This window comes from Calonectris borealis, chromosome Z (assembly GCF_964195595.1).
Source record: "Calonectris borealis chromosome Z, bCalBor7.hap1.2, whole genome shotgun sequence".
NCBI lineage: Eukaryota > Metazoa > Chordata > Aves > Procellariiformes > Procellariidae > Calonectris > Calonectris borealis.
The window spans coordinates 53,828,496-53,853,518 of NC_134352.1; the positions used below are offsets into that span (position 1 = coordinate 53,828,496).

Sequence of the window (25,023 nt, forward strand, 5' to 3'; positions counted from 1 at the left end):
TCTGGACAGTGTCAAAAGCCATGTGGAAGTCTAGGTAGGCAATATCCACAGCTCTCCCCTCATCTACCAAGCCTGTCATTTTACCATAGAAGGTTTTCAGGCTGGTCAAGGATGACCCCCTTGGTGAATTCACACTGACTGCTCCTGGTGATTTACTTGTTGGTCAATTGCCTGGAAATGGTTTCCAGGATTAGCTGCTCCATCACCTTCCCAGGAATGGAGGTAAGGCCTGATGAGCCTGTAGCACCAGACTTTTCCCCTGGTTTCTGGGATTTCTGAAGGGAGGTCTTATTAGTTAAGATGAAGGCAAAGAAGGCATTCAGTATCTCGGCCTTTTCCATGTCCTGTTTCACCAGGGCCCCTGTCACATTCAGCAGTGGGTCCACATTTTCCCTAGTTCTTCTTTACCTGTTGATACACTTACAGAGTCTGTCCTTGTTGCCTTTGACATGACTTACCAGGTTCTATTCCTGGGCTTTGATTTTCCTACCTGCACTTCTCCATGCTTAGACACTTTCTCTGTATTCCTCCCAGGTTACCTGTCCCTGTTTCCACTTTTCATATACTCCGTTTTTATGTTTGAGTTTTGCCAAGAGTGCCTTGTTCAGCCATGTAGGCCCCTTGGCATTTTTGTGTGACTTCCTGCTTGTTGGGATAGAATGCTCTTGAGCTTGCAGGATATGATCCTTGAATATGAAAAGCATTGCAGAGAACAATCATATTCAATAGAATGACAGAAAGTGCTTCTACTGACAGTACAAAATACTTGGCAGTGGCAGTTATACTTACTGTATTGGGTAACAGAAAATCTTTCTTTTTTATTATTGCTTGTGTTAGTTTAAGGTTAATTTTTCAATAGTGAGTAATTAACTTCTTTGTGAACACTATGTGGACACATTTAGAAAGTTGAATATCTACTGTATGTAAGAGGAGATCAAAAGACTAAAAACCTGACAGTCTTTGTGCATCTGCAGTATTACCTCGTTCTTACTGTCACAATATATGTTTCAGTTATATCATTGGGAGGGTTTTTTTTAGAACAAAGAGAGGAGTCTGGCAGGATAAAGTCTACAAGACCTGCAGACTAGCAGCATAAAGGCCAAAATCTTCTGCTTTTGTTGTTTTGTTCATGATTTAAGTGGAACGTGTATTCCAGAGACAAAAAAAGGGAAAAGGACGTACTGAAAGTGAAGATGTTATCAAGGCCCATAGAGGATAGTACAAGAAGGATGAGAAGGAAAGTAGAGTATGTCTGGTCAGGCTAAGCCAGCTGTTATTCACTAAAAGAGAGAAGAATGAAAAAACAGAACAATTGCGTATTTATGGACGACAGTGAGAAGGTGGGAACATGAAAAGTATTAAGGTACATAAAATTCAAGAAAAGAAAGGTGGATACTTGAAAAGACAAGCAGGCAAGTTAGAGCTAGAAAACAAGAAGGGAGAAAGGGCAAAACCATCATGTGATAGAGAAGAGGTCTATGATAATGGCACAGGTGAAGCAATAAACAAATTAATGCAGCAAAAAAATACCAACCTCAGCCTCACCAAAAAGCTTAATACAATAATGAGAAAACAGTGGGGGCTTGGGGTTTTTTGGTTTGATTTTTTCCCCCACAAGCAACCCTTTATTATGGAATAAAAGATAGATCATCATTTGTCTAGACTATTCTCATGTGATGAAATAAAGGTATTTGGCAGCCAAAATAGGCTGTTTGCCTGAAGGGTCAACAGGCCAATGCATTCACAAAAACAGAAAGGGAAGAAGGTGCGAATAACATGAAAAAGAAACAAAAGAAAAAGTCGGTTTAGAAAGGAATATCTTTGCATGATAGAAATGCTATTGTCACAAAAGCAATTATCTTTTCTTCCCAAGCGACAAATAAAATGAAATAAGACCGGTGTGGAGCTAGGGGATAATTAAACCCATCCAAAAGCAAAGTATGAAGATATGCACAGCTGAAAGGAAAGGTGCTTTTTAATTGTGTCTTCTTACAGTGACTTTCAAATATATGCTGTAAAGATGATTCCTGCATTCAGTGTGTACTTGACACTCATCAGTTTTGGCTTGGGTAGTGTATAGAACCTCTGTAAGCCTGACTTCTAGTGGAAAGAGTTAAATAAGTGAGTTAGAATGGACATCCATATGGTAGAAGTTGACACTGGTTTCTGATATGTGAACAGATAGCTTTACTATTGGCAAGGCCATAGTTCTGTTTTCACAAACTGTTCAGGTAATTTACTGATTAACATACTGCCTGTGCAAGTACTGCAGGTATGGAAATACCTCTGGTGTACTTAATGAGCTAATAGCACAAGTTCAGTTACAAAACTACATTTTTGCACTAGAAATAGTACATTGAAAAAGAGTTGGTCTAGCACAGTGACATAGCAAGAAAGTGTTTATAATTAAGACAATGTGGTTGAAAACACAGTTGTTGTTTCCTGAACACTTTAGTCAGAAAATATCTGATTCAGATCATTTGATATATGACTATTTATGATCTAGACTGTTTTACATCAGTTACTCTAGAAATTCCACTTTGTTTTGCTGCCTTTCAATGATAGCTGTTTGCAGAAGTTATTTATCATCAGTGTACTAACTTTTTCTGGTTCTTGAACCCTTCAGAATTTATTGGTGTTACTCTAGAAATGTAAACAAAACATGTTTTATTTTCTCTTTCAGGGAAACCTTGAAGAGTCTTACACTTTTAATCCTCCACTCACTCTGCTGTGAGGACATTGCGGTGAGGTGGTAAGTTGGTGTAGATCTATTGCTTTCATCAGCTAAATTGTCATTTCAGATTTAACTGCTAAAACAAAATCCTTCAGTGTTGTGTCTATGTGACAAAGCTTGAGAAAAGTCTTCTGGCTGTCTTGGCAAAGTCCCAAAATTGTAAGTCTATGATTTATTTCAGATGTAGGAAGTCTAGATCACAGAGGCATCAGATTTGTTCTGTATTTACACATCAACTTTATATCATATGAACAGAACACTTGATTCATGCATGGTTAGTGCCTATTTTCCAGAAATCCTAGGTTCCTATACATCTGGAAATCTGGGTGATTGCTGTAGTTAGTTTGGTAGAGCATGAGTCACTCAGCAATGTTTGATATTGTCAGATTTTCAAATTTCAGTGATCTATTTTTCAATTATTTGTCAGTCTTCTTCCAGAATTTTCCTTCCCCCCTCCCACCCCAGTATGAGAAATCTGTAAAGGCTTTTCTTTTACTGACTACAGGGAGGGCTGATAGATTTAAGACGTCACCGTGTCCTGTCAATATTCCCTGGATAAGCAACTTGTATGAAGCTCTAATAAATTACATCATGAGTTCTGTTGATCTTAGCAACACTCTGGTAATTCTTATATAACAGTCCTTAGCTAGGAATTTGTATCTGAAAAAATTTTATTTTTAATTTTTACTTTTAGACCATAAGCAGAGACAACAGGAGTGATGGTCACATATTTCTAGGTGTTAGAACAGTTCTGAATAATGGAGGGTCCAATGACTGTAAGTCAAGTTCAGAAAATTATGAGTGGTGGCTCTCAGTATTTCTGACCTCCAGCTACTTGGCCAGTCAGCCTTGATAAACCACGTTTATTCTTTTATAAACCATGTTTATTCTTTTTTTTTTTTCTTTTTTTTGTTATAAACTGAAAGTTTACGTTACTGCTGGAGCTTGAGTGCTAAGAAATACAGATCTTCAGTTTTCAATGAGAAATCATATGGCTTTTGTTAAGCTAGATACTATTTTGTGGTATTTTTCCATATTTCTATCCATCCATTAATAAAACTAGAAGAATAGTTTTACAACTCCAATTATACATCCTTGTTTTATGAAAAAAAATGTTCCAGAATTTAATAAATACAAGAAAACCTTTCAAAGTACTCGATACTAAGAAGAGTAAAGCTGTATGCTATTTCATTTTCTATGGACATAGAAATGATCATTATATGTTGTACATCAACCGCAGACTTAGGACCACTGACGTAACATAGATTCTTATTCTTTGCTTTGTTCTATTCTTGTCAATAAACGGAGAATTTATAAAGTAAACAGGCTAAATTATTTCTGACTTCTTTAATTTTTCTGACATAGAGATGACCCAATCCAGAGTCTGTTATTTTTTAAACCAGGCAGCTATTTGTTCTGATCAGTATTCTGAGTGACTTTTTTTGTGATATCATTGAAGTATAGTGTCACCTACTACATCTTGGTCTAAAAGCAGAAATTATTTCACACAAGCAATGTCTATTTATGTAAGTGAATGCTAACAACAAAATTCCATTTCGATATAAAGTTTCCTTTTGAAAGATTTTTTTTTCCTTGCCTTTACAAATCAGTAACAGATTAAAGTGTGATCTAAATCATGTCATTTTGTCATCTTTTATTTCATTTAGTTAGCTAAAATATAAATTACTTTTATTGGAAGTAATAAAATGATCCCCTTGACTTGGTTATTCTTACTGTAAAGTACAAATAGTTTCCATGCAGTAATGTATTTTACCCAAATTAATAAACATATTCTCAGAACAAATTCACATTCCTAAAGTAAAATCTAATAAATATAAATCTAATTTATTTCTGCCTTTTTTTTAGTAGTGTCTTCTTTAGTTAAATATTAAGTTAATATTAATGTTCATATTTCACAGTTAAAGAAAAGTAAAGATTCACTGCAGTTAGATTGCTGCCAGTTTGTTAAGATTGCAAATCTTGAATAAAGGTATTTTTGTATAATTTCCTAGGCTGAAATCCTATCACCTTATAAAACTTCCTTGAAGGAATCAATAGCAATGAAAAGCCAATGGGAAATAAAAAATGAAAAACAAAAAAAAAAAAGGCCCAATTTATACTGAAGTTTGAGTTAAGATTTATAACAAATTTATAATTCTGGATCTATGTCAGATATAGAATGATATACAATTTTCAACTTCCATACATTTTCTACTTCAGATGTTATGGAAAAAAATTAATCCAAATTGTGCAAACTTTATATCTTACAGAAATTAATTTAGCAAAATTTCATAATAATAAAGAAAGCCTATTCAAAGTTGAATAGAGTGCCGGGGAAGATTATGGAGCGGTTCGTCTTGAGGACGCTCACAAGCCCTGTCCAGGACAACCAAGGGATCAGGCCCAGCCAGCACAGGTACATGGAAGGCAGGTCTTGCTTGACCAACCCGATCTCCTTCTATGATCAGGTGACTCGCCTAGTGGATGAGGGAAAGGCAGTGGATGTGGTCTACCTGGACTTCTAAAGCCTTTGACACTGTCTCCCATGGCATTCTCCTAGAGAAGCTGGTGGCTCACGGCTTAGACAGGTACACTCTTCGCTGGGTAAAAAACTGGTTGGATGGCCGAACCCAGAGAGTTGTGGTGAACGGAGTTAAATCCAGTTGACGGCCGGTCATGAGCGGTGTTCCCCAGGGCTCAGTTTTGGGGCCAGTCCTGTTCAAGATCTTTATCAACGATCTGGATGAGGGGATTGAGTGCACCCTCAGGAAGTTTGCAGACAACACCAAGTTGGGCGGCAGTGTTGATCTGCTGGAAGGTAGGAAGGCTCTGCAGAGGGACCTGGACAGGCTGGATCAATGGGCTGAGGCCAACTGTATGAGATTCAACAAGGCCAAGTGCCGGGTCCTGCACTTCGGCTACAACAACCCCATGCAACGCTACAGGCTTGGGCAAGAGTGGCTGGAAAGCTGCCCAGAGGAAAAGGACCTGGGGGTGCCTGGTTGACAGCTGGCTGAACATGAGCCGGCAGTGTGCCCAGGTGGCCAAGAAGGCCAACAGCATCCTGGCCTGTATCAGAAATAGTGTGGCCAGCAGGAGCAGGGAGGTGATCGTGCCCCTGTACTCGGCACTGGTGAGGCCGCACCTCGAATACTGTGTTCAGTTTTGGGCCCCTCACTACAGGAAGGACATTGAGGTGCTGGAGCATGTCCAGAGGAGGGCAACAAAGCTGGTGAAGGGCCTGGAGCACAAGTCTTATGAGGAGTGGTTGAGGGAACTGGGACTGTTTAACCTGGAGAAGAGGAGGCTGAGGGGAGACCTCATCATGCTCTACAACTACCTGAAAGGAGGTTGTAATGAGGTGGATGTCGGTCTCTTCTCCCAAGTAACTAGCGATAGGATGAGAGGAAATGGTCTCAAGTTGCACCACGGGAGGTTTAGATTGGACATTAGGGGAATTTTTTTTACTGAAAGAATGGTCAAGCCTTGGAACAGGCTGCCCAGGGAAGTGGTTGAGCCACCATCGCTGGAAGTATTTAAAAGAGGTGTAGATGAGGCACTTAGGGACGTGGTTTAGTGGGCATGGTGGTGTTGGGTTGACGGTTGGACTCGATGATCTTAGAGGTCTTTTCCAACCTTAATGATTCTATGATTCTATGATTCTGTTATGAATCCAGAAATTCAGTGCTTTGTTTTAAACAGAATTTCAGTGCTTTGTTTTTTTCTGCTTGGTGAGCACAGTTTCAGCCCTGGAAATGTTAACATGCAATTCTTCTTAAGGGTGAAATTTTGCTAGTGCAGAAATATAAAGCATATCGCTCAGACTTCACTGTGTCTCAGATTCCATGTGTAAACTTGGATGAAAAGGGATATGTTTGTGGCACTTTCAATGATAATTAAGGTATGTCCAAGAGGAGATAATAGGTCTTCATTATTTAGAATTAATTTGTTGTGGCTTATGAAAAAGATGGAAAATGTAGATATAGGCAAATAAGATGCAATATTTTACTTTTTGTGATCATAGAAACAAAGGAGGCAATTCTTATGGCTTTTTTGATGAATTTCATATTATTAATAAAAATATATGCATACTAAATTAATGTATTAAAATTCTTAGCACTAACTGTCAGTTCAATAGCTTGGCAAGCTAAAATTAAGATATTGAAGCTTTAACCTTCAGGCCACATTTTTGAAGCCAGTTTAGACTGTTTGAGTTTGAACATTCTTTTAGCTTGACAGTTATTTGGCTCCCTGAAATGTGATGGTGGAGTGAGTTCAAATGCCAAGGATAAAGAACGACATTACAAAACAATTGCATGTTATAACAATAGTTCACATCTTGCAATCACAACAGAAGGGTCAAAGCCCAGATGTCTATGCAGAGTCAACTGCACCTCAAGTCAAAAAGCAGGTCTTGTGACTCAAAACTGATGAGGTGCCCTGTGAAAAAGTGAACTTTCTCCCTCCCCTCCTCCAGGCAGTGTTGCAGTTGTGGTTTAAAAATTCCAGTTCATTTAGCCACTTACTATCAGCTCAACATTCACTTTACCACTTAATCAAGCTTAAAATTAAGGAGAAAAAGAACCTCCTCCTTTTGATAAAATCTATATTGTTTCTAAAAATATCCTTACTGAAAGTGAGAATAGCGTAAGTCAAGCAGTCATTTCTACTGAAATGTAGTGATTAGGAGAGCAGCCCTAATGGAACTGCAGAAAATCTTGATACAGCACAGAAACATTATTAATGAAAAGATTTTTGTCCCCAAAGTTAGAGGTGCTTCAAGCAACTTGGTTCTTCTGGAGTGCTGTCCTTTTGTGGCTAGAAACCTGAATCAAACCAATATTCACAGAATAGTTAGGCATTTTGAAAATACATCTGTTGAGAACGGTTGGAGTTTTTCCTTCTTAATGACCTATTACAAATGATTATCAGTAAAATAAAATGGAAACCATTCTTAATCTGTATTTTTTTTCCAAAAAAATATTGGTTTTGCTCCCAAATATGCAACACTCAGCAAATAGAAGTGGAAGGGAATATGTAATACAATTCAGTATTTCTCAGTAGCTGTGTGCTGACCATTGTAGATGAGTCACAAAAGGTAATCTGTAGAGTTACAAAACAGAGAAAGTTATAATATAATCTGAAAGAAAGAAAACATTGCTTCTCTACAAGTATATATTCACCTTTCACAACCAGGTAATTCTAACTTATGCAGCACAGGTTCTGTGGGCTAATTGTGGCATATTAATAACATTTTTCTCTTGTTGTAAATGAATGTATTGAGAACCAGAACCTTTTAAAGAACATTTTTAGTGTGACCTGTTGTTATACATCTCTGTCAATCTTCTCTTATAAATATCTTATGTATATCTCATAATCATATGTTCAAAAATAAGTGAATGTATTCACCAGTTTTCCTAAATGTTAAGATCATTCAAAGAAAAACTTTGATTATTACACAAAAGCCATTTTAAGACCTTGTACAGTTTTGAGAGACATTATTGCCTGGTGCAGGGTGTATATGCCTAAAAAGTAATTCATTATTCACAGAGAACACCTTTTTATCTGAGTCATGATGTGTTGTGCGGAAGTGAGCTAAACTTTGTAGCAAAAAACTTATTCTCCCTCTGTATTCCTGGTAGGGAACAACATACTTTAGAAACATTTGAAAATGAAATGATAACTTGCCAAAATCCTTTTGCTTAGTAAATTTGAATGTTTTTTGTTCTGGTTTTAATCTTTTCATATCTATATTGTATTATAATTCTTATCTCAACAATATTTATTTTATTGTCTGAACATAGCAGTGATTATATGTAACTAGGTATAAAATAAACATCCTTCTAAATCAAGACAATTATCGTGTATATATATGTTTATATCATTTAATGACTGATAATGTATTTCCTTTTTACAAAATAGTACAGTTCACCTAGGTAAAAGTAGGCTTTATGTGTAAAACTAAGACTAATTAATTAAAATGTGATCTAGCACAATGATAGTCTCTCCAGAATAGACAGGGGTTGAAGATCCATTATATTTTATGCAAGCTATGAGATAGGATATCAGACTTCTGAAGACAAGGCATCCAAAGTGATTTTCTTCATTTATCTTTTCCATTTTGAATTCAAATGCACTTTCACTACTTCTCAAATACTCAGTATTGTTCTTTTGATTCTTCAAAGCATTGCAACTATTGAGGTACCTGCTCTTAGCTAGTGAACAATCTCTTTTCATACATAAACTTTTAATTTATAGGCAATAGCATATAACACTATGTCCCTAAAGTAGAATGTTTTCTACCTAAATTAGGAGAAATTGCATATAAGAGATGTTAGCAAGGTTGATGGCAATTCTAAACCTGGAATATAATAGCTTTTTTTTTTCTTCACAGGTTGAAATGTGTTTATCTAGTTTATTGCAAATATTAAGCAAAATACAAGACTTGTAATTTCAGAAACATTAGAGAAGATCAATGATTTTGGATGTACATTTCTGCTCTAAAATCTTTGTCATTCATTGTTTTTCACTTCATATAATTCATTCATATAGACTACTACAACCATTAAACTGCTTCCTTGAAAGTAGGCTGATTGGTACTTAGAGGTTTTTTTATGCCTCTGATAAATGCCACATTATCCAAACACAGTCAGCGTTAGAAGTTCCCAATAGTATATAGTGCTTTTATGTCTCAATAACCAGATTTAAACTATTCATTAAGTTCCAGAGTGAAAAGCTGCAGTAATGACAATAGGAAAAAAAAGTCATACCTAGAAAATCAGAAGGCCTTATCCTGAATTCATTTTGGTGTGTGAGTTGGAATTAGAGATAATTTCACATGCATTCAATCCTCTTAATAAGGGGTTAATAAGAAGTGATATGCTTTCCTCAAAGAAATTTTTCTTTTTTTTTTTTTAACAATGACATAGAACATGTGAACCATTTCCTTTAGTTCTATGGCAAGAAATTAGGCAGAACACCATTAAAAAAAGAACTACAAAAAGGTTTGTCAGATAGGGTGAAGGAAATAGTATGTTTGAAAGAAACTGCTGTTTATTTTCCAAAAACTCTATGTTTAAGACTAGAAGACAGTGACACATTTCATGATTTCTCTCTTTGCCTTTTTTAATGACACTAAGATACTTTAAAAACAGCGGTCAGGATTTGTAGAATTTGAGCCTTAATTTTCAGGTAATTTTTCTGATGATACTTTGAAGCTCTGGCTAAGGAAATAATACAGTATTCAGTCATTATTTACCCACATCATCTGATGTATATCTTGTGTTTTTTTTCACTAAATGACAAAAATATATTGCAACTTCTGCTAATTCAGAAACGTATTTCTAAAGAAACAGTGACTATTACAATTTCTTCACCGAGATGTTCACTTTGTGCTATTGTAGGTGACTTCTACTCCCACTCTTTCTTTGCCTGCTTAAATATTTATCTGAGGTAATAACAATAATTATAAAATGTGAGTCAGCAGCTGTTAGCACACTTATTTTTGTTGCTGACAAATTCAATTAAAGACATTGCTAGCTAAACCGATCAAATAACAGGTAGCTCAGAAAAGGTCAATTCTGAATTATTGTTTCCCATAATAATTTCCCAAACCATTAAGTCCATAAAATTCATTTGAAACTGAAGCTCATAAAAGTAAATTATGGAAAATGCCTTGCTAGTTTGTGGGTATTCTAAAGCATAACACTGTATGTCTCCCATGCATAATGCTCCTGCTAACGTTGTCCGGGTTGCAACACAACTACAGATAGGCTTTAGCAGTATTTTCATTATAAATGCCTATTTCCAGGAATACTAACTATAGTTGGAAAACCTTTTTTCCCCCATGAGTACAAACCCAACATTTTTCCTTTTTTTTTTTGTTTTGAATTATATTTTGGGGTGTTTATGAATGACAAGAGAGGAGGCTTGATACACAGTAATAAGTAAATGGATTGTAATAATAGCAGTAGCTTTTGAACTTTAGTAATTCAAAAGGGAATAATATTTCCAAAATTCCAGTGTGAGTTTGAACTTTGTAATGAATAAAAATGCCAATGATGATTAAAAAAAAACAAAACCAAGAGATCTTAAGACTAAGATAAGATGAAGAATTAATTTATACAGCTACATTAAGCTTTTAGTTACTCTATGGTCAAGGCCCATTAAAATTAATATTTTGCAACAATTCCACACAACTGAGGTTTTCGTGGTCCCTGGTAGGTACCCTAAACAGTTTTAATATTAATTCATCTGCAGTTAGAACGTCTTTCTTTACTGTATTGCACGTGGAGAAATTGAACATGTGTCTGCTAGAATACCTCATGGAGAACTCATATGCCCTAAATCTAAAAAAAAAAAATGATTACACCAGGTCTTATTCAACTCTTACGAATAGTTGTTAGAAAAGAAAAAAAAAAAGAGCCAAAACAGCTTCATAATCCACTACAGATGTTTATTAAATTGAAGACCAGTGTAATTCTACGGCCTTTTTCAAGGAAAGCAGGCATTCATATTGTTTTAACACTTATGTGATACTGTTTTGCTTATCCTTGGCCATAGCTTCCTTTATAGAAGCTTCCTTTCAGTAGAAGAAAATTCTTATTCAGATATTCATAAAATGCAACATTTGTTTGATTAATAGGTATCTGAAAGGGAATAAAAGTTACTGGCACATTAAAACCACCATGTACTTAAATAATACAACACTGAGAGATCACAGGACTTGAATATGAATATGTTATATGTATTATTCCAGTATATAACTGGAATTTTAGTTTTAACTTTTATCCTGAATAGTTGTAATTTATTTTATTTCCTTCTTAGACAGAAATGAGATCTTCACCAACTTGCAGCTCTGTCAGATTCTTAAATACAAGTGTTCAGGTTGCTTTTTTCATATTCTGTAAGTATTATTCTTTCCCAAATTGTAGCTGCAAGTTAGGTTTACTTAGAAAAGTGATTGCTTGCAATCCTTTTCCTTATAGGAAGCTAAAAACATTTTGACTTGGGATTAAAAAAAGGGATTTTTTTTTGCTTCTTGTTGATCTTTAGTAGTGGATAGATGTTCAAGGCTTCTTTTGAAAATGTAAATGTCCAGCTGTGGGTTTCTAACTTGAATTAATTTAGATGAGAGAAACACAATTCAAACATAGGTTTTAATGTTGTACAAAGTTGAGAATCTGCACTCTCATATTCAGGCTATTTCATTGCCACAGACACATTTGTGTTTTTTTTATTTGGTATTATATAAATTAAAATAAGAGTGTGTTTTGAATAAAACTCAATATTCAAAGTTTAAGTAAACTGTGGACAGGGGTAAAACATTTGAATTTATTTGATATACACAAGTTTGTAAATGGAAGTAGATCCTTTTGAAGAATGCTTTTACTTAGACCAATGAAAGTTGTATAAAATAGATAAGCAACTTATTTTTCTGAGACTGATTCCACACAAACTGATGGCAAACCTTTTGATTTCAGTGGGAATGGATGGTATGCCTGCCAAGATAGCCTTGAGAAGTTATTTTCTCCAATATTCAATGTGAAAAATATTTGAATGTATTATTTACCATAAGAAGGAATGTAACAAATAATTAATATTTATTATATACTTTGAAATTTTGCAATAAAATGCTTAAAAACAGTAATTTGCAAAGGAAATAACTAAAGTGATATACGATAGGTTAATAGCACTATGTGTTGGTGTTCATAATTTAAATGTCCTTTCAGCTTTAAATAAAGCCATAAACATCTTGAAAGCAAGAAAACCAATGCCCAGTTACAATCTTTATATTTCACATCTTCATACTGGCCAGATTAATAGAACATCCCATTTCTATTAGGTTTACAACTATAGAGAATAGAAATATTTAGAGTGATAGTGATTACAGCTATTACTCTGCTGAGTTCCTTGGACCAAAAGATTTGCTGGTGTGAGATTTGAGCACTTGGAAAATTGGTACATGATCTCCCAACATCCAGCAGTAGACCAGAAACCTAGTCAGAACTATAGGTATTGTTCCAGCTAATCTGCATATATTGGGAAATAGTGAACAAATGCCAGCTGTGTATTTGCAGATCAATCAACAGCTTCAAAGGAAATACAGCTAGTTGGAAAGGAAAAAGGGTTCAAAATGGCGCCTTGAGTTGTGTAAAACTGAAACAACTTAGTTTGATAGTTGCATGTTGTTAGTTCAGGCAGATGTTGTATCTGATAAATAGAGCTGAGTGTTTAAAAATTCTAAAATAACCTAAAGACTTCTCCGTTGATAGAATTATCTGTGCCTAAATACACATTACAAAGGGATTACTACTGAAGTGTCTGTTATCTACTACAAAACATGGAGTTGCAGAGGAATATAAAGACAGGTGAAATGCTTCTTAGAATACCTTTTAGTTTGCTACTGAACATGTTCATAAACTGAAGCATCCTTCAGGTGCTTTGGAAACTGAAAACTCTTAACTGAATTGGTTCAAGACAGGAATAATGCTAGAACAACCACAAAGATATTCGTTATACTCCCATGAGACAATTAATTGACACAAAAGGGATGTATGGAATTTTAAATATGTGTAGCTGAACTGAGACTGTGAGGATGGGAATAAATTTTATCTTTCAAAATCAGTGATTTATTTTTCCTGCCAGAAGCACAGTGGAAGGTTAAAACAATTACATTAATTGTATATCTTCCTCTTAAATATACACCCAATTGCTGTAGTGAAGGTTATCGATCATTTTGCTCAGTTTCTTCATTCAGAACATTTCTATGAGTATATCTCTCCCTACATATACTCGTCTTTAACATGTGTAAGTGATCGTTACTTATGTTTGTGACTCCATTTTCTCCCTACTGAGAAAACACTTTGATACTGTTTTAAAAGTGCTTACACGGTTTTATTGAAGAGTTTCATGGCTGAGCTAGTGAAATCAATTGTCTTCAGTACTTGGAGTTACCATGTTTGTACTGGTAGTGTATTACTTTAATAGGGAAAACCTGAGGGCGATTATTTCTGTGTGCCACAACCCTTCCCCCCACTCCCTGCCTCATAGTTTGTAGTTGGCTGTTTGTGGAGGAATGTGATGTTCACCACAATCTCTGCATTTTGTGGGCTTCTTTTCCTTCTCAACTTCTCTGCTGTTTGCAGTGCCAGAACATCCTTGTCTCTCCATCATCTTCAATCTCTGTGTGACTTTCTCTGCTTTGCAAACTCTGCTTCCTCTCTCAGTAGCCAAGAGTTTCTTTTCTTTCTGCCTGAGAATTTTGCCCAGTTTGCAGTCTTATAATGAACTCAGCTGGCCCCAAATCTCTTTTATAATGTCACTTTTTTTTTTAATTTATTTTTTACTTAAGAATGCAATTCTTGTGCATCGAGTACAAATAATCATCAAGGTCCTGCAATAGCTTGCCTGACTTAATTGAAGACTGTTAAAATACCACATCTCTGAAATGTCAGAAATAAACCTGCTTAATGGCTACCCCTTGCCATGACTTCTTTGCAAGTATATAATTAAATGCTGTTTAGGTCTTTATCTATTCTTATTTTCAGAGATTTTTTTACATTGCAGCAGCTTCTCAATATCTCTTTCCTGTTGCTCCTTGAGGCATGTTTTACCAGCTCCACCATGGTGATACAGCTGTGTCAGTCTCTGCACAATACCAGTCCATCCCACAGATTGCTCAACGGGCAGCTCCGTACAAAATGACACAAGATTATATGCAGCAACATGGAAAACCCTATCACAGACAATCCCACCATCATTTCACACAAATTCCAGCCCAATCCCAATGTTAGCCTAGTTTTAGATCATTTATCAGGGGAGCAAAGGACCTATGGGGAAAAAAGGCTGTTTTATATCCAGCATTTGCACCAGATTTAATATGTTTGTACTTGGGAAGGGAAAAAATTCATAATACTCAATTAGGAAATTTTCTTTAAAGCTGTGGGAGTTCTGGTTTGTGATGAAGTTACATAAAGAAAATGTGCTACCTGAAGCGCATTTTGCATGTGTTGTTCACACTTTAATTTTCTGCTTGATGCAAATTACAATGTATGTTATAACAAACTTTTATATGATGTTATAAAATAAACCTGCTATCTCATGTAAAAGAGTTCCAGAAGGGCAAACTGAGAAAAGCAAAGTTCACCACAGTTTTAGTACAGGAAACAGGTGGCATGTAATATTCCTTTCACTCCCAAGAACAAGAAAATTGGAAACAAGTCGAAAATACTCAACCCAAACAAGAAATTTTTTGCAATTACATGTCTCTTAGTGAAGTTAGCTTCTTGCCTTGAGGATGTAAAATCAAAGCTAACAACTTGAAATACTGTCATTGATCAGTTTGTCCTCTACCAATACCAAACCAAACGAAATAAAACCTAGTCTGTATTGTTTATCCTCTGTAGTATTATCTAGATTTGTAATGATGGTTTTATCTAATGTTTTTGATGGACTCCTTTCAACGAATATTTCATTCAGCTTGTTTACTATTTTTTTCATGAGAATTCATATTAACCATAGAAAGCCTGCTGTACTTCACCACAGAATATTATTCTGTAATTTATTTTTGACCACCCATCAGTGTTGTATAAAAATTAAATTTTCTCAACTTTAGGATACCAACTTAAATTGAATTGGAGCTTTTAAAATTGGAAGCACATTTATCATATTTCTTATTATGTGCCTTCCTCTTACACCCTTTCCTCTCCTCTGCAGGACTCAGAATAACATCACCTAGGTCCCAATGCCCTAACTATTGCCTCCAGAGCTCTGTAGTCACATCTGTTATCCTCCAGGTTGATCCTTGTAGTAGAACTCGTTCCAACACGGAAGAACAGCAGGGGCTAATAGTCAGAGGGTCAGGAAAGCTTTGACTGTCTCTCCACAACATCCTGGATCTAAGCCCCCATCAAGCAGCTAACTTCCCTAGACAACAGGTCAGGTCAACGCGTGAGTGCCTCTATTCCCCACAGCAGGGAGTCACCCATTACTATCACTTGCTGTTTCCTTTTGGTGCTCCTGCATGGATCAGGGTCAGTCGTCCTGGATGCTTCTCTTGAAAGTAAACTATAATGGATATTTAAAAATTGATCAGCTTCAAGGATACCACAATCAAAAAGAAATTTGGAAATATTTTAGGTGTTAGCCTTTTTTGCAAACATATGAACCTGCACAGAAGTAAGCGGCAAGCTGTTGAGGCAGCAATCATATCAAAAAAATGAAGTTTAAAAAGACACAGTAAATTAAGCTAACTGCCTAGGTTCTTTGCTTTGAAAGACAGAACAGACAATATAAAAGAGAGTCATGCTGTTTATGGAAGCCACTAACTTTCTACTCTCATCCTGGTGTTAACACACATCTCCTTCTGGAGATTGGTGTGAATAAATAAGATTATATTCTTATTCTGGGCTGATGTTAGGTGGGAGAGAGGTTTTTCTCAAGTGAGAGACACATAAAAAGTTACTATGTGAAATACCATGAGAAGATTTTTAGGTCTTTCATACTAGTGATCAGATAATATTTGTTGAAAAATTGATCAAAATCAGAACAGAATTTCCTTAAGAATTTAGGGAGAGAGATTGAGACATCTTACAACTTAAGAAAAAAAAATCTCTTTAATCTAATAGGAAGATTACAAACATTAAAATGTCATGAAAGAACAGGTACTAATGTACAGGGGAAGTGGAATAGAGAAATAGATATCATCGTAACATTAGTTCTAAAAGAAAGTGGAATGATACTTTTTGAGTTTTTCCTGTGTGTAAAGTGCCAACCACCTTCCCTGTATCCTTTTTTCTTCTGCTGTTTATCAGGAAAAACAAAACAAGGTATAATACATTCTTATAATTAAATATAAAAAACTAAATGAGAAATGTCTTATATTTACAGAACACTTTAATCCAACATCCATGTACATAAACTTGCCAGGTAATATACATGGCACAGAAAACAAAGCCTAAGCACGGTACAACACACTGTACTGTAAGAAGGGAATCAAATGAATATTGCCTAGAATAGTTCCTGTTTTCAATCCAATGAAAAGCTGCTGCCTTCAGGACAAGAAGCTCTTGGCCCTTAAATTGTTTGCAGTAGTTGGTAAATCTTGACTTGCCCAAAGATGAGGACTGCTAATTATCTAGGTTTGATTGTGTTATTTTCCCACTGATTTGGCAGCTGCCTCAAAATTACATTTGGCTAGATTCCCAAACATTAAAATATGGGGTGGACCAAAGAGATTGAAATCCCTCCATATGTTCATATTATATGCATGACTTTTATCACTTTTAACACAGCACATTTCATGTTTGTGTTGCATAAAAACAAGTAATTAATTTAACTGAAATCACTCCAGGTAAGGTTTCTCCTAATATTAGTAGGGTCTATTATTGACAGCTTCTGGGCCGTGTGGATTCTTTCACTCTAATAAACTCAGTTTCACAGGAAATTATTGTTGCTCTCAGTTTGTTATTGAAAATTACGTCTTAGGAGTAGTGGAGTGCTTTCTGAGAACATGTCATAAGGGTATCCTGAAAAGAACAGAGACTGGTTGTTTTAAGGGATCCTTCTTTTTAGTACTACAGTTATATTTTGCAACTGTTCCTAAAGAGAAAGCCACATCATCTTTTCAGACGTTGTGTCCCCTTAAACTTTTCTTTAGGCAAACAAATATATCAGTCAATATGCAGGTTAGAATAGTGTTTTTGGGACAAATTAACACATAACTATATGCAAAGATATTTGAAAAAATGGTACATGCTCTTCTTTCTTCTAGCTGAAGATATTACCCCTTTATGCAGATATCATCAAGGAAGCTGTAAGTTTGTAAAGAGTATGTGCTGGGAGAGCCCTAATTTATACCTTGAGAATAGCTGTTCATCTTGTATTAAAACTCTTGGCCCAGTGAGCCCCCTTCACTTCTGCAATTTTTATTCTTTGCCTAAGAACTATCCCGCTGTTGTGACTTGAACTGTATCTGAAACAAGCACACCATATATCCAAAGTTACAGCTGCTTTTTTTATCACTGCTGTTTGTGAGTGTGTGTTTGTCTGTGTGTGTGCTGCCTTTTTCAGCTCTTACAGATAGTTACAGGAATGTACAACAGAATAACCCAGTGCAATATGGCTGTTCTAAAGTGATTAACTTTCATAGTTTCTTACAGACTTTATATTTTTGCTTGATGGAATCAGGTTCACGCCAAAAAAATGACCAATTGTAAAACTTAACTGATTATTTTATACCTGTGGAAATTTATATCTCTCTCTCTCTCTTTCTCTCTCTCTCTCACACACAGGTTATAGTTCTTACTATGGTAGACTTTGTTTTTCATTGTTCATCTTTACCAATATTTCTGTCCTGGACAAATACATTGATTTGAACAGGTTTACTGTGATGTAAAACTGATGAATTAGGATGGAGAATGAGATTGTAATCATCAAAAGAATGTTTTGTGTTGCTATTAAACAGCTATTATTACTATTATCAATAAACATCATTAAGAAAAAGTAGCATATTTTTCACTAGCTGCCTGGTTTACTTTTTTGTGTGCTTTACCTAATGTACAAAAAACAATTTAATAATGTATTATTTTTTTGAAACTCATAGTTGCCAGTAAGAAGGTTATTTAATTTCATTTGTTTTATAAGAAAAACAATACAAGGAAAATGCCACAAAATTCTTCTGATAAGAAGTATCTGGCCTTGCTTAGCTACAAATATTGTGTGCAGGGAAGAGATGTAAGTACATTTCAAATATGTTTAAGCTGGAAAAAAAAATACAGGTATACATTTATTTTTATTTCATAGAAATATAGCTAGCTATATTATAGCTGGAGATAAATTTTTATTTTACAAACCCAAATTCAAAGTTGTAATTTTTGAATGAAACTTAATTGGTCTCATCCTTTAGGTTTTCAGATACTAAACAAGAAAAAGTATGCTAAGGTCCTGAATGACCCCCATCACTCACAGAGTGTAAATTGTCCCTGACAGTAGAGGATGTTAGAGACAATTGTTTATAGAGAATTAAAAGTGACAGCAGGAGGATAGCTAGCATCAATAAGTCAACTATGCCAAGTCAGTTTTCCTCACTGTACTATGAAATTATCCAGTTCCTTTGAATTACACACTGATGCAGACTGTGTCTTTGACTATCATGAATGAGCAGAAGGCATTGATTAAATTTCTCTCAGCTTAATCTACATTTTAGAAAATGGATTATGCTGCAGCTATGTGTGTAAATACCATCATACTTCTTTGCTGTATCTTCTTTTTGCACATGTGCCTCTCCAACAGTTACTGTGATTTCCGTACATATGCAGGAAAACTAGTAACGACACAATTCCTTTTTGCAGGTGAGCAGGACAGAAGACATGAAAGGGAAAGCAAAAATTATCAAAGCAGTAGGGATGGTAAGAAGTGATGGATCTCCAGTCCTGTGAATCCAGGAGTTTTCAGCTCAGAATGTGTAGCAACAGTTTATATAGCTCAAGTACAGAGACGCAGTTTATTCTGTAGAAGCTGGAGTTCTTCATACTAATGTTCCCAACTTTTCATCGGTTAAAATTAATTGAAGTCATGACGTCTGTAAGTTCTCTAGCTGAAATACCAGCAGGCTTCTGTTGATCCTGTTATAAAAGATAGAAGGCCATTTTTTTTTATTTCTGTAGTTCCCTGGATCTTGATGCTGTGGAACTTGATGCTGCGTACCAGACAAAACTCTAAGATCTAGTGGCAAAACCTTCTGCAGTATTTATTTTTATTTAAAAAAAAAAAACAAACAATTGGTTTGGAGAAAAGCTTTCCCTGAAAGGTATGTTGGGTGGCAACAGAATTTTTGATAAAAATGTTTGTCAGACTGAGAGATGCCTGAAATTCCAAAATGCTGGAGTTTTCACAATCCTCCTTCCCAAGGAATATAGATTCAAAACTCTGCTGTTACTAATACAAGGCCTAGTGTCAATTTCTCTCTGACCTAATGTGTTAGAATGTGAAACAGAACTGCTTCAACAATACATAAGTGACTGTTTTGTGTTTGGGTTTTTTTTTTCCCCTCATTGATCTGCAGTTAGAGCAAGTGCTAGGCGTACTCTATGTAACCAAAAGATGTCTCCAGTGCCCTATGTGACTATTGTAACAGCTAGGCAAATTCTTATTCTTGAAAAGGATGGTACTCCTCTGGGATTGGGCATTTTATTTGTTTTGTTGGATATTTCTTTCTTTCTTGTGCATGAATGAAATTACTTATATCTTTTCTCCACTTTTTAATACTCATGTAGAAAAATTTAAAGTCAAACCCATTTATTTTTCCAGGAAATGGAACTTCTGTTTCCTAGTTGGTGTTAAAAGGTGTTGTCATACCAACTGGGACATCGATAATTAAGAATAATTAGTAGAAATCAGTTTTGTTCATAGAGAATACAGTAGTCCATGGGAAGATGAGACATTTTCAAGCCTTTAATTGTCTATTTTGATGATACAGCTCTCTAGAATACTAATATAATAACCATGATGTCAGATGCTTGAATTCTGCATAACATGCACTAGCAATGACAAAGCATCATATTGACTGGGTTTGAGAGGGCATTATATTAATATAATCAGGAGCAGAGAGGAGGGAGAATATCTCAGTGCCTGTTTATACTATGAAAGTAGTATAGAACACGGTGTTATGTCCATAACATGGACAGTGCAGTGCACTTAACAGATTCTTGGACAGGTCGTGATGTAGTTTATGTTAATAAACTTTGTCTTTTTTTTTTTTTTTCTTATTTCAACAGGAGTTATTAGTTTGGGTGCACAGCTATAGGAGTATGGATATGTTAGTTTTACAAACCATTAGTTCAGTGATCTCCACACTGTGGTGTGAAGAGGCTTCAAAATGGTGTTGTTGCAAGCAAGTAGACATATTAAAAAAACAAAACAAATCAAAAAAACAACAAACCAACCAAATAAAAAAACAACAACACAAAAACCTTACTTTTACTCATTCTCTTGTTTTAATTTCCTGCAAGAAAGCAAAATAGCTGAACCTGGATATACATAGGTTCCGTTTTGTGCAGGGTAAAAACTGTAGTTGCTCCTCTACTGACAGATATTCTTATAAAGATCACAGTACGCTCTCACACAAATAAATTTCAAAATATGGAAAATAAGAATCAGGGAAAATTCTCAAATTATCAAACAATCTTTGTATATTATTTAAGTTTATAATTATATTTGTAAGCTTTGTAAATATTTAAGTTACAGCAAATTTCATAGTATTCAGTGAATTGCATTTTAAGATTACTTAGGTTTGCTTGGGTTTATTTTTACACCCTTTGGTGTCAATTTATAGCAGGTTCAGTTAAAATGCAAGGTATGTTTCCACTTCTTTGGAAGACACTGATTTTGTAAAAACTGCTTCCACACCAGAGTTTCAGAACAATATACAGGTCAGAACCATTGTGTAGTTTTATAAAGCAACCCTGTTTCAGTGATATAGCATTGATTATTAAGTTGTGTTCAACAATAAAACTATGTGCTTTAGTTCATACAATATCACAAATGAAAAAAATCCAACAAACAATTAACCAAGTTTTTTAATGCTGGTGTTTTTAAGCTTCAAAGACAAATTTTTTATACAACTTACTTTCTTAATTACTTGTATTCTTTAAAAAGTGCTAATGTAAGCCTAAAAATTGAGTTAATGTTTTGCAGAACAAGTATCTCTGAAAGCAATTTATGTCCCATAGGACAACGGAGTTAAAAGATTAAAAGAATATAAAGAATAATTTATTTTAATGTATCTACAAATGATTTAATAAAGGACTTGCAATTTCCTTGAAATTAACTTCTTTGAAATATTTGCTGCTTAGTTTAAGAGGACAGGCAAACAGTAAAGTATGCAATATAACAATGCCATTTTCTTTTTTTACACATACAACTGTAGTAAGAATAGTAACAGTTTGCAAGCCTTCAATACTGTCTGAAAGATGTTTTTTCTGAAAACAAGTTCACAGAGGTCTAGTGAATCTGTAATAGGTAAATTTAGTATGAATTTTCCCATGACAAGTACACTGACTGAATTTATCATTATCCTATTTTCTGTAACCATTACGGTTGACCTAAGCCACCGTTCGTAACAAGAAAAACCAAAACCAAAACCAAAACCACCAACAACCCCCTCTACCCAAACACACTGCAAAAATTGAAACATTAAGCTTTTAAATAAATGGCCTGACTTTTAGTGTTGCCAGATTTCTACAATTCCAATTAGAGCCCCCAAAAAGTCATATAAAAAGCCCTACGAAAGCACCACAAAGAAATCTGGTCCTTGTTATGAGTTTGTAACTAAGTTTTGTGCTTGCTATAAAATACTTTTTATAGAAGCCTAGTAGGACAAACCGCTGTTAACAGAAGTTACTGGTTAAGAGATACACTGATTGGGTAAAACAGTTTCTTATTAGGCAAGATGATCTTTTACTCAGGGGAACAGTGGGTCTTGTGTGAATAATTTACTAGCATAAATGAAATGTGATCTAAAAAGGTGTAATATCATCACAAAAACAATTGTAAAATGTATTTTTGAAAATTATGTTCATAAATAATTTCTGCTAGTACCACCAAACTCTGTTACCAGCCATACAGATCATTATCTAAACACTAAAGTGGTGTAAATTGTTTTTGTGGCAAATGCATTAAAATGAATCTCATTGGCATACATCATGCCAGGGAATGTATTTAGATAACTTCAATGTGACGTAACATTATGTGACAGACCGTATCTCACCAAAAAATTACTCAATTATTTTGGACCAAAACCTAACATGAACAAGAGTCTGTAAATTACAGCTTTGAATTTCATACGTGATTACCAAGCAGATATCTCTTTTCTTTCTGCAGCACTGAAAGATAGGAAAGGAAAAAAAAAGAAAAGAAAGGGAAAAAAAAAGATAAAAAAAAAGAAATGTGACTATTTTTTCAAGTGTAAGGTAAATTGCTTTAAATGAACATCTGTAATTGATGGAGGACATTCTGAACCCAAAGTCTAAATCTGAACTCTGTTAATTACGAAAGATTAATGTCATGGTTTAACCTGACAGGCAAGCAAACACCATGCAGCTGTTTGCTCACTGCCCCCCCACCTTGGTGGGATGGGGAGAGAATCAGAAGGATAAGAGTGAGAAAAACTCGTGGGTTGAGATAAAGATGGTTTAATAGAACAGAAAAGGAAGGGATAATAATAATAATAGTAATAGTAATAGTAATAGTAATAGTAATAGTAATAATAATAATAATAATAATAATAATAATAATAATAATAATAAAAAGATAGAATATATAAAATGAGTGATGCACAATGCAATTGTTCACCACCCGAGCTGACCGATAACCAAGTAGTGATCACTACTTCCTGAAACACACCTACCATTCATATACTGAGCATGACATACACCTTTGGCCAGCTTCATATGGTATGAATACCCCTTTGGCCAGCTGGGCCACCTGTCTCGGCTATGCTCCCTCCCAGCTTCTACCAGAGCATGGAAACTGAATGTCCTTGACTAGCAGGATACTTAGCAACAACTAAAAACATCAATGTGTTATCAACATTCTTCTCATACTAAAGTCAAAACACAGCACTAGGAAGAAATTTAACTCTATCCCAGCCGACTCCAGGACATTTAGGTGTGAAATCTGATATAATGTATGTATATTATAATAACACTTTTAATAATCTGTGTTTGAGCATGCTCATATAAAGTATAAATGTGCCTTTGACTTTTATTTTTAAACTGTCATAGGTTTTTTTAATTATCATTATTATATTACCTCTTTGTGCTAGAAAACCTTTTGTGAGATTCAATTTTTAGGTTCAACTTAGCTTTCTATCACTGATCAGACTGGAAAGAGAAGAGTCTTCAAAAAAGAAACATCCAGAAACATCCAATGTCAAAATATCATGTTAGACTCTTCCCACTAGTTTTCTGGTCTGATTTTTCAAACATGGGAATTCAGGTGTATAAATGAATGTTGTATCTCTTGCTTACTATTGAAATTGACTTCATGAATCTTTAAAGGTTTTACCTTTAGTTGTCTTCAAAGCTTTCAAAAGTTGCAATACAATAAATACAGTTAATGATCTTTATTGTAAACAGCTGTCTTCTTGGGTATGTACATATTTTTCATAATGACTAAGACCTGGAGGAATGCTTCTGAAACATGGGTAGAAGCTCACTTTTCTCCCCACATCCCTTATCAAATCTGTTTTTTTTCCTAAAAAAAATGTAGAAATACTATGCAATAAAATCATAGGTAAGGTTGCTTAGTTTGGTTATTTTCAAATAAGTGTCTTGATTTCTTAAAAAATTAGGTTGCCTAAGATAACATCACTAAATGTTCAGATTGCTGGAAAGAATGAACTCATCTAACATTTGGGGCCAATTTATGAACAAATAATTTAAATATTAAAGACAAAATTTTCAAAAAAATGTATAACTAAAGCACTTCTATGCAGTTGCTGGAACATAATCTTAGGAGAATAGTGGAACAGAAATGTTGACCTACTTTTCAATAAGATCTGAAGTTTACCTTGACAAGATGCAACTTCTGAATACCCAACAGTAGCAGAAATGACAGTGCTATCGGTAAGGAAGTATACTATTATAAAAAGACTGGTTTAAGACTTCTGTGCTTTCCAGTATCAATATTAATTCCTATTTGTCATTTGAAGACATCGATTGAAAATTACATGTATAATTTGATATATGGAAATGCAACAATATATGTCAGAATAAATATTGTACCTCAAACAACATACAAATATTTTCAGAATACCCATGTAGTGTTCCTTCTCTGATTCTTTTAGTTCAAGTAAACTGTCTACTAGATTTCAGTTATCAAATTCCTACTAAAAGGGCTGGAAGGAAGGGAACAAATTTCTTCTTCAAGCAGAGAAATGCTGAGGAAGGAGATATTTCATAATAGGAGAAAATATTAATCATGCACTTCTCTATGACAGATGATTTCTCCACAGCATAGAGTATAAAATAGAAAAGAGAGGGGTGAAATATTGTCAGTTCTTATCAGGAGTGAGAATAGGAAATAGAAATGAAAAAGACACAAGAGACACGATCCTGTCCGAAATAAGGGAGAATATGACTCAGTAATTCAGGAGTGGTGCCTTTTCTGTCATCTTCCTTGGCATGTAATTGTTTTACACTTAGGTCACATAACATTTTTTTTTCCTGACAGCTAGAGGCACAGATTCACCAAAATTATTATTCTTTTCCTATCCTTTCTACCCTGTC

At 34.9% G+C, this 25,023-nt stretch overlaps 1 protein-coding gene across 1 annotated transcript in view; it reads left to right on the forward strand.

The window, feature by feature from the left end:
- Window positions 1-25,023, forward strand: part of PTPRD (protein tyrosine phosphatase receptor type D) — a 1,348,716-nt gene that overhangs the window by 288,063 nt on the left and 1,035,630 nt on the right. The window contains exon 3 of the mRNA XM_075138097.1: window positions 2,684-2,752. The gene's annotated coding sequence lies outside the window, so the exon portion shown is untranslated. The remainder of the gene's footprint in view (window positions 1-2,683; window positions 2,753-25,023) is intronic.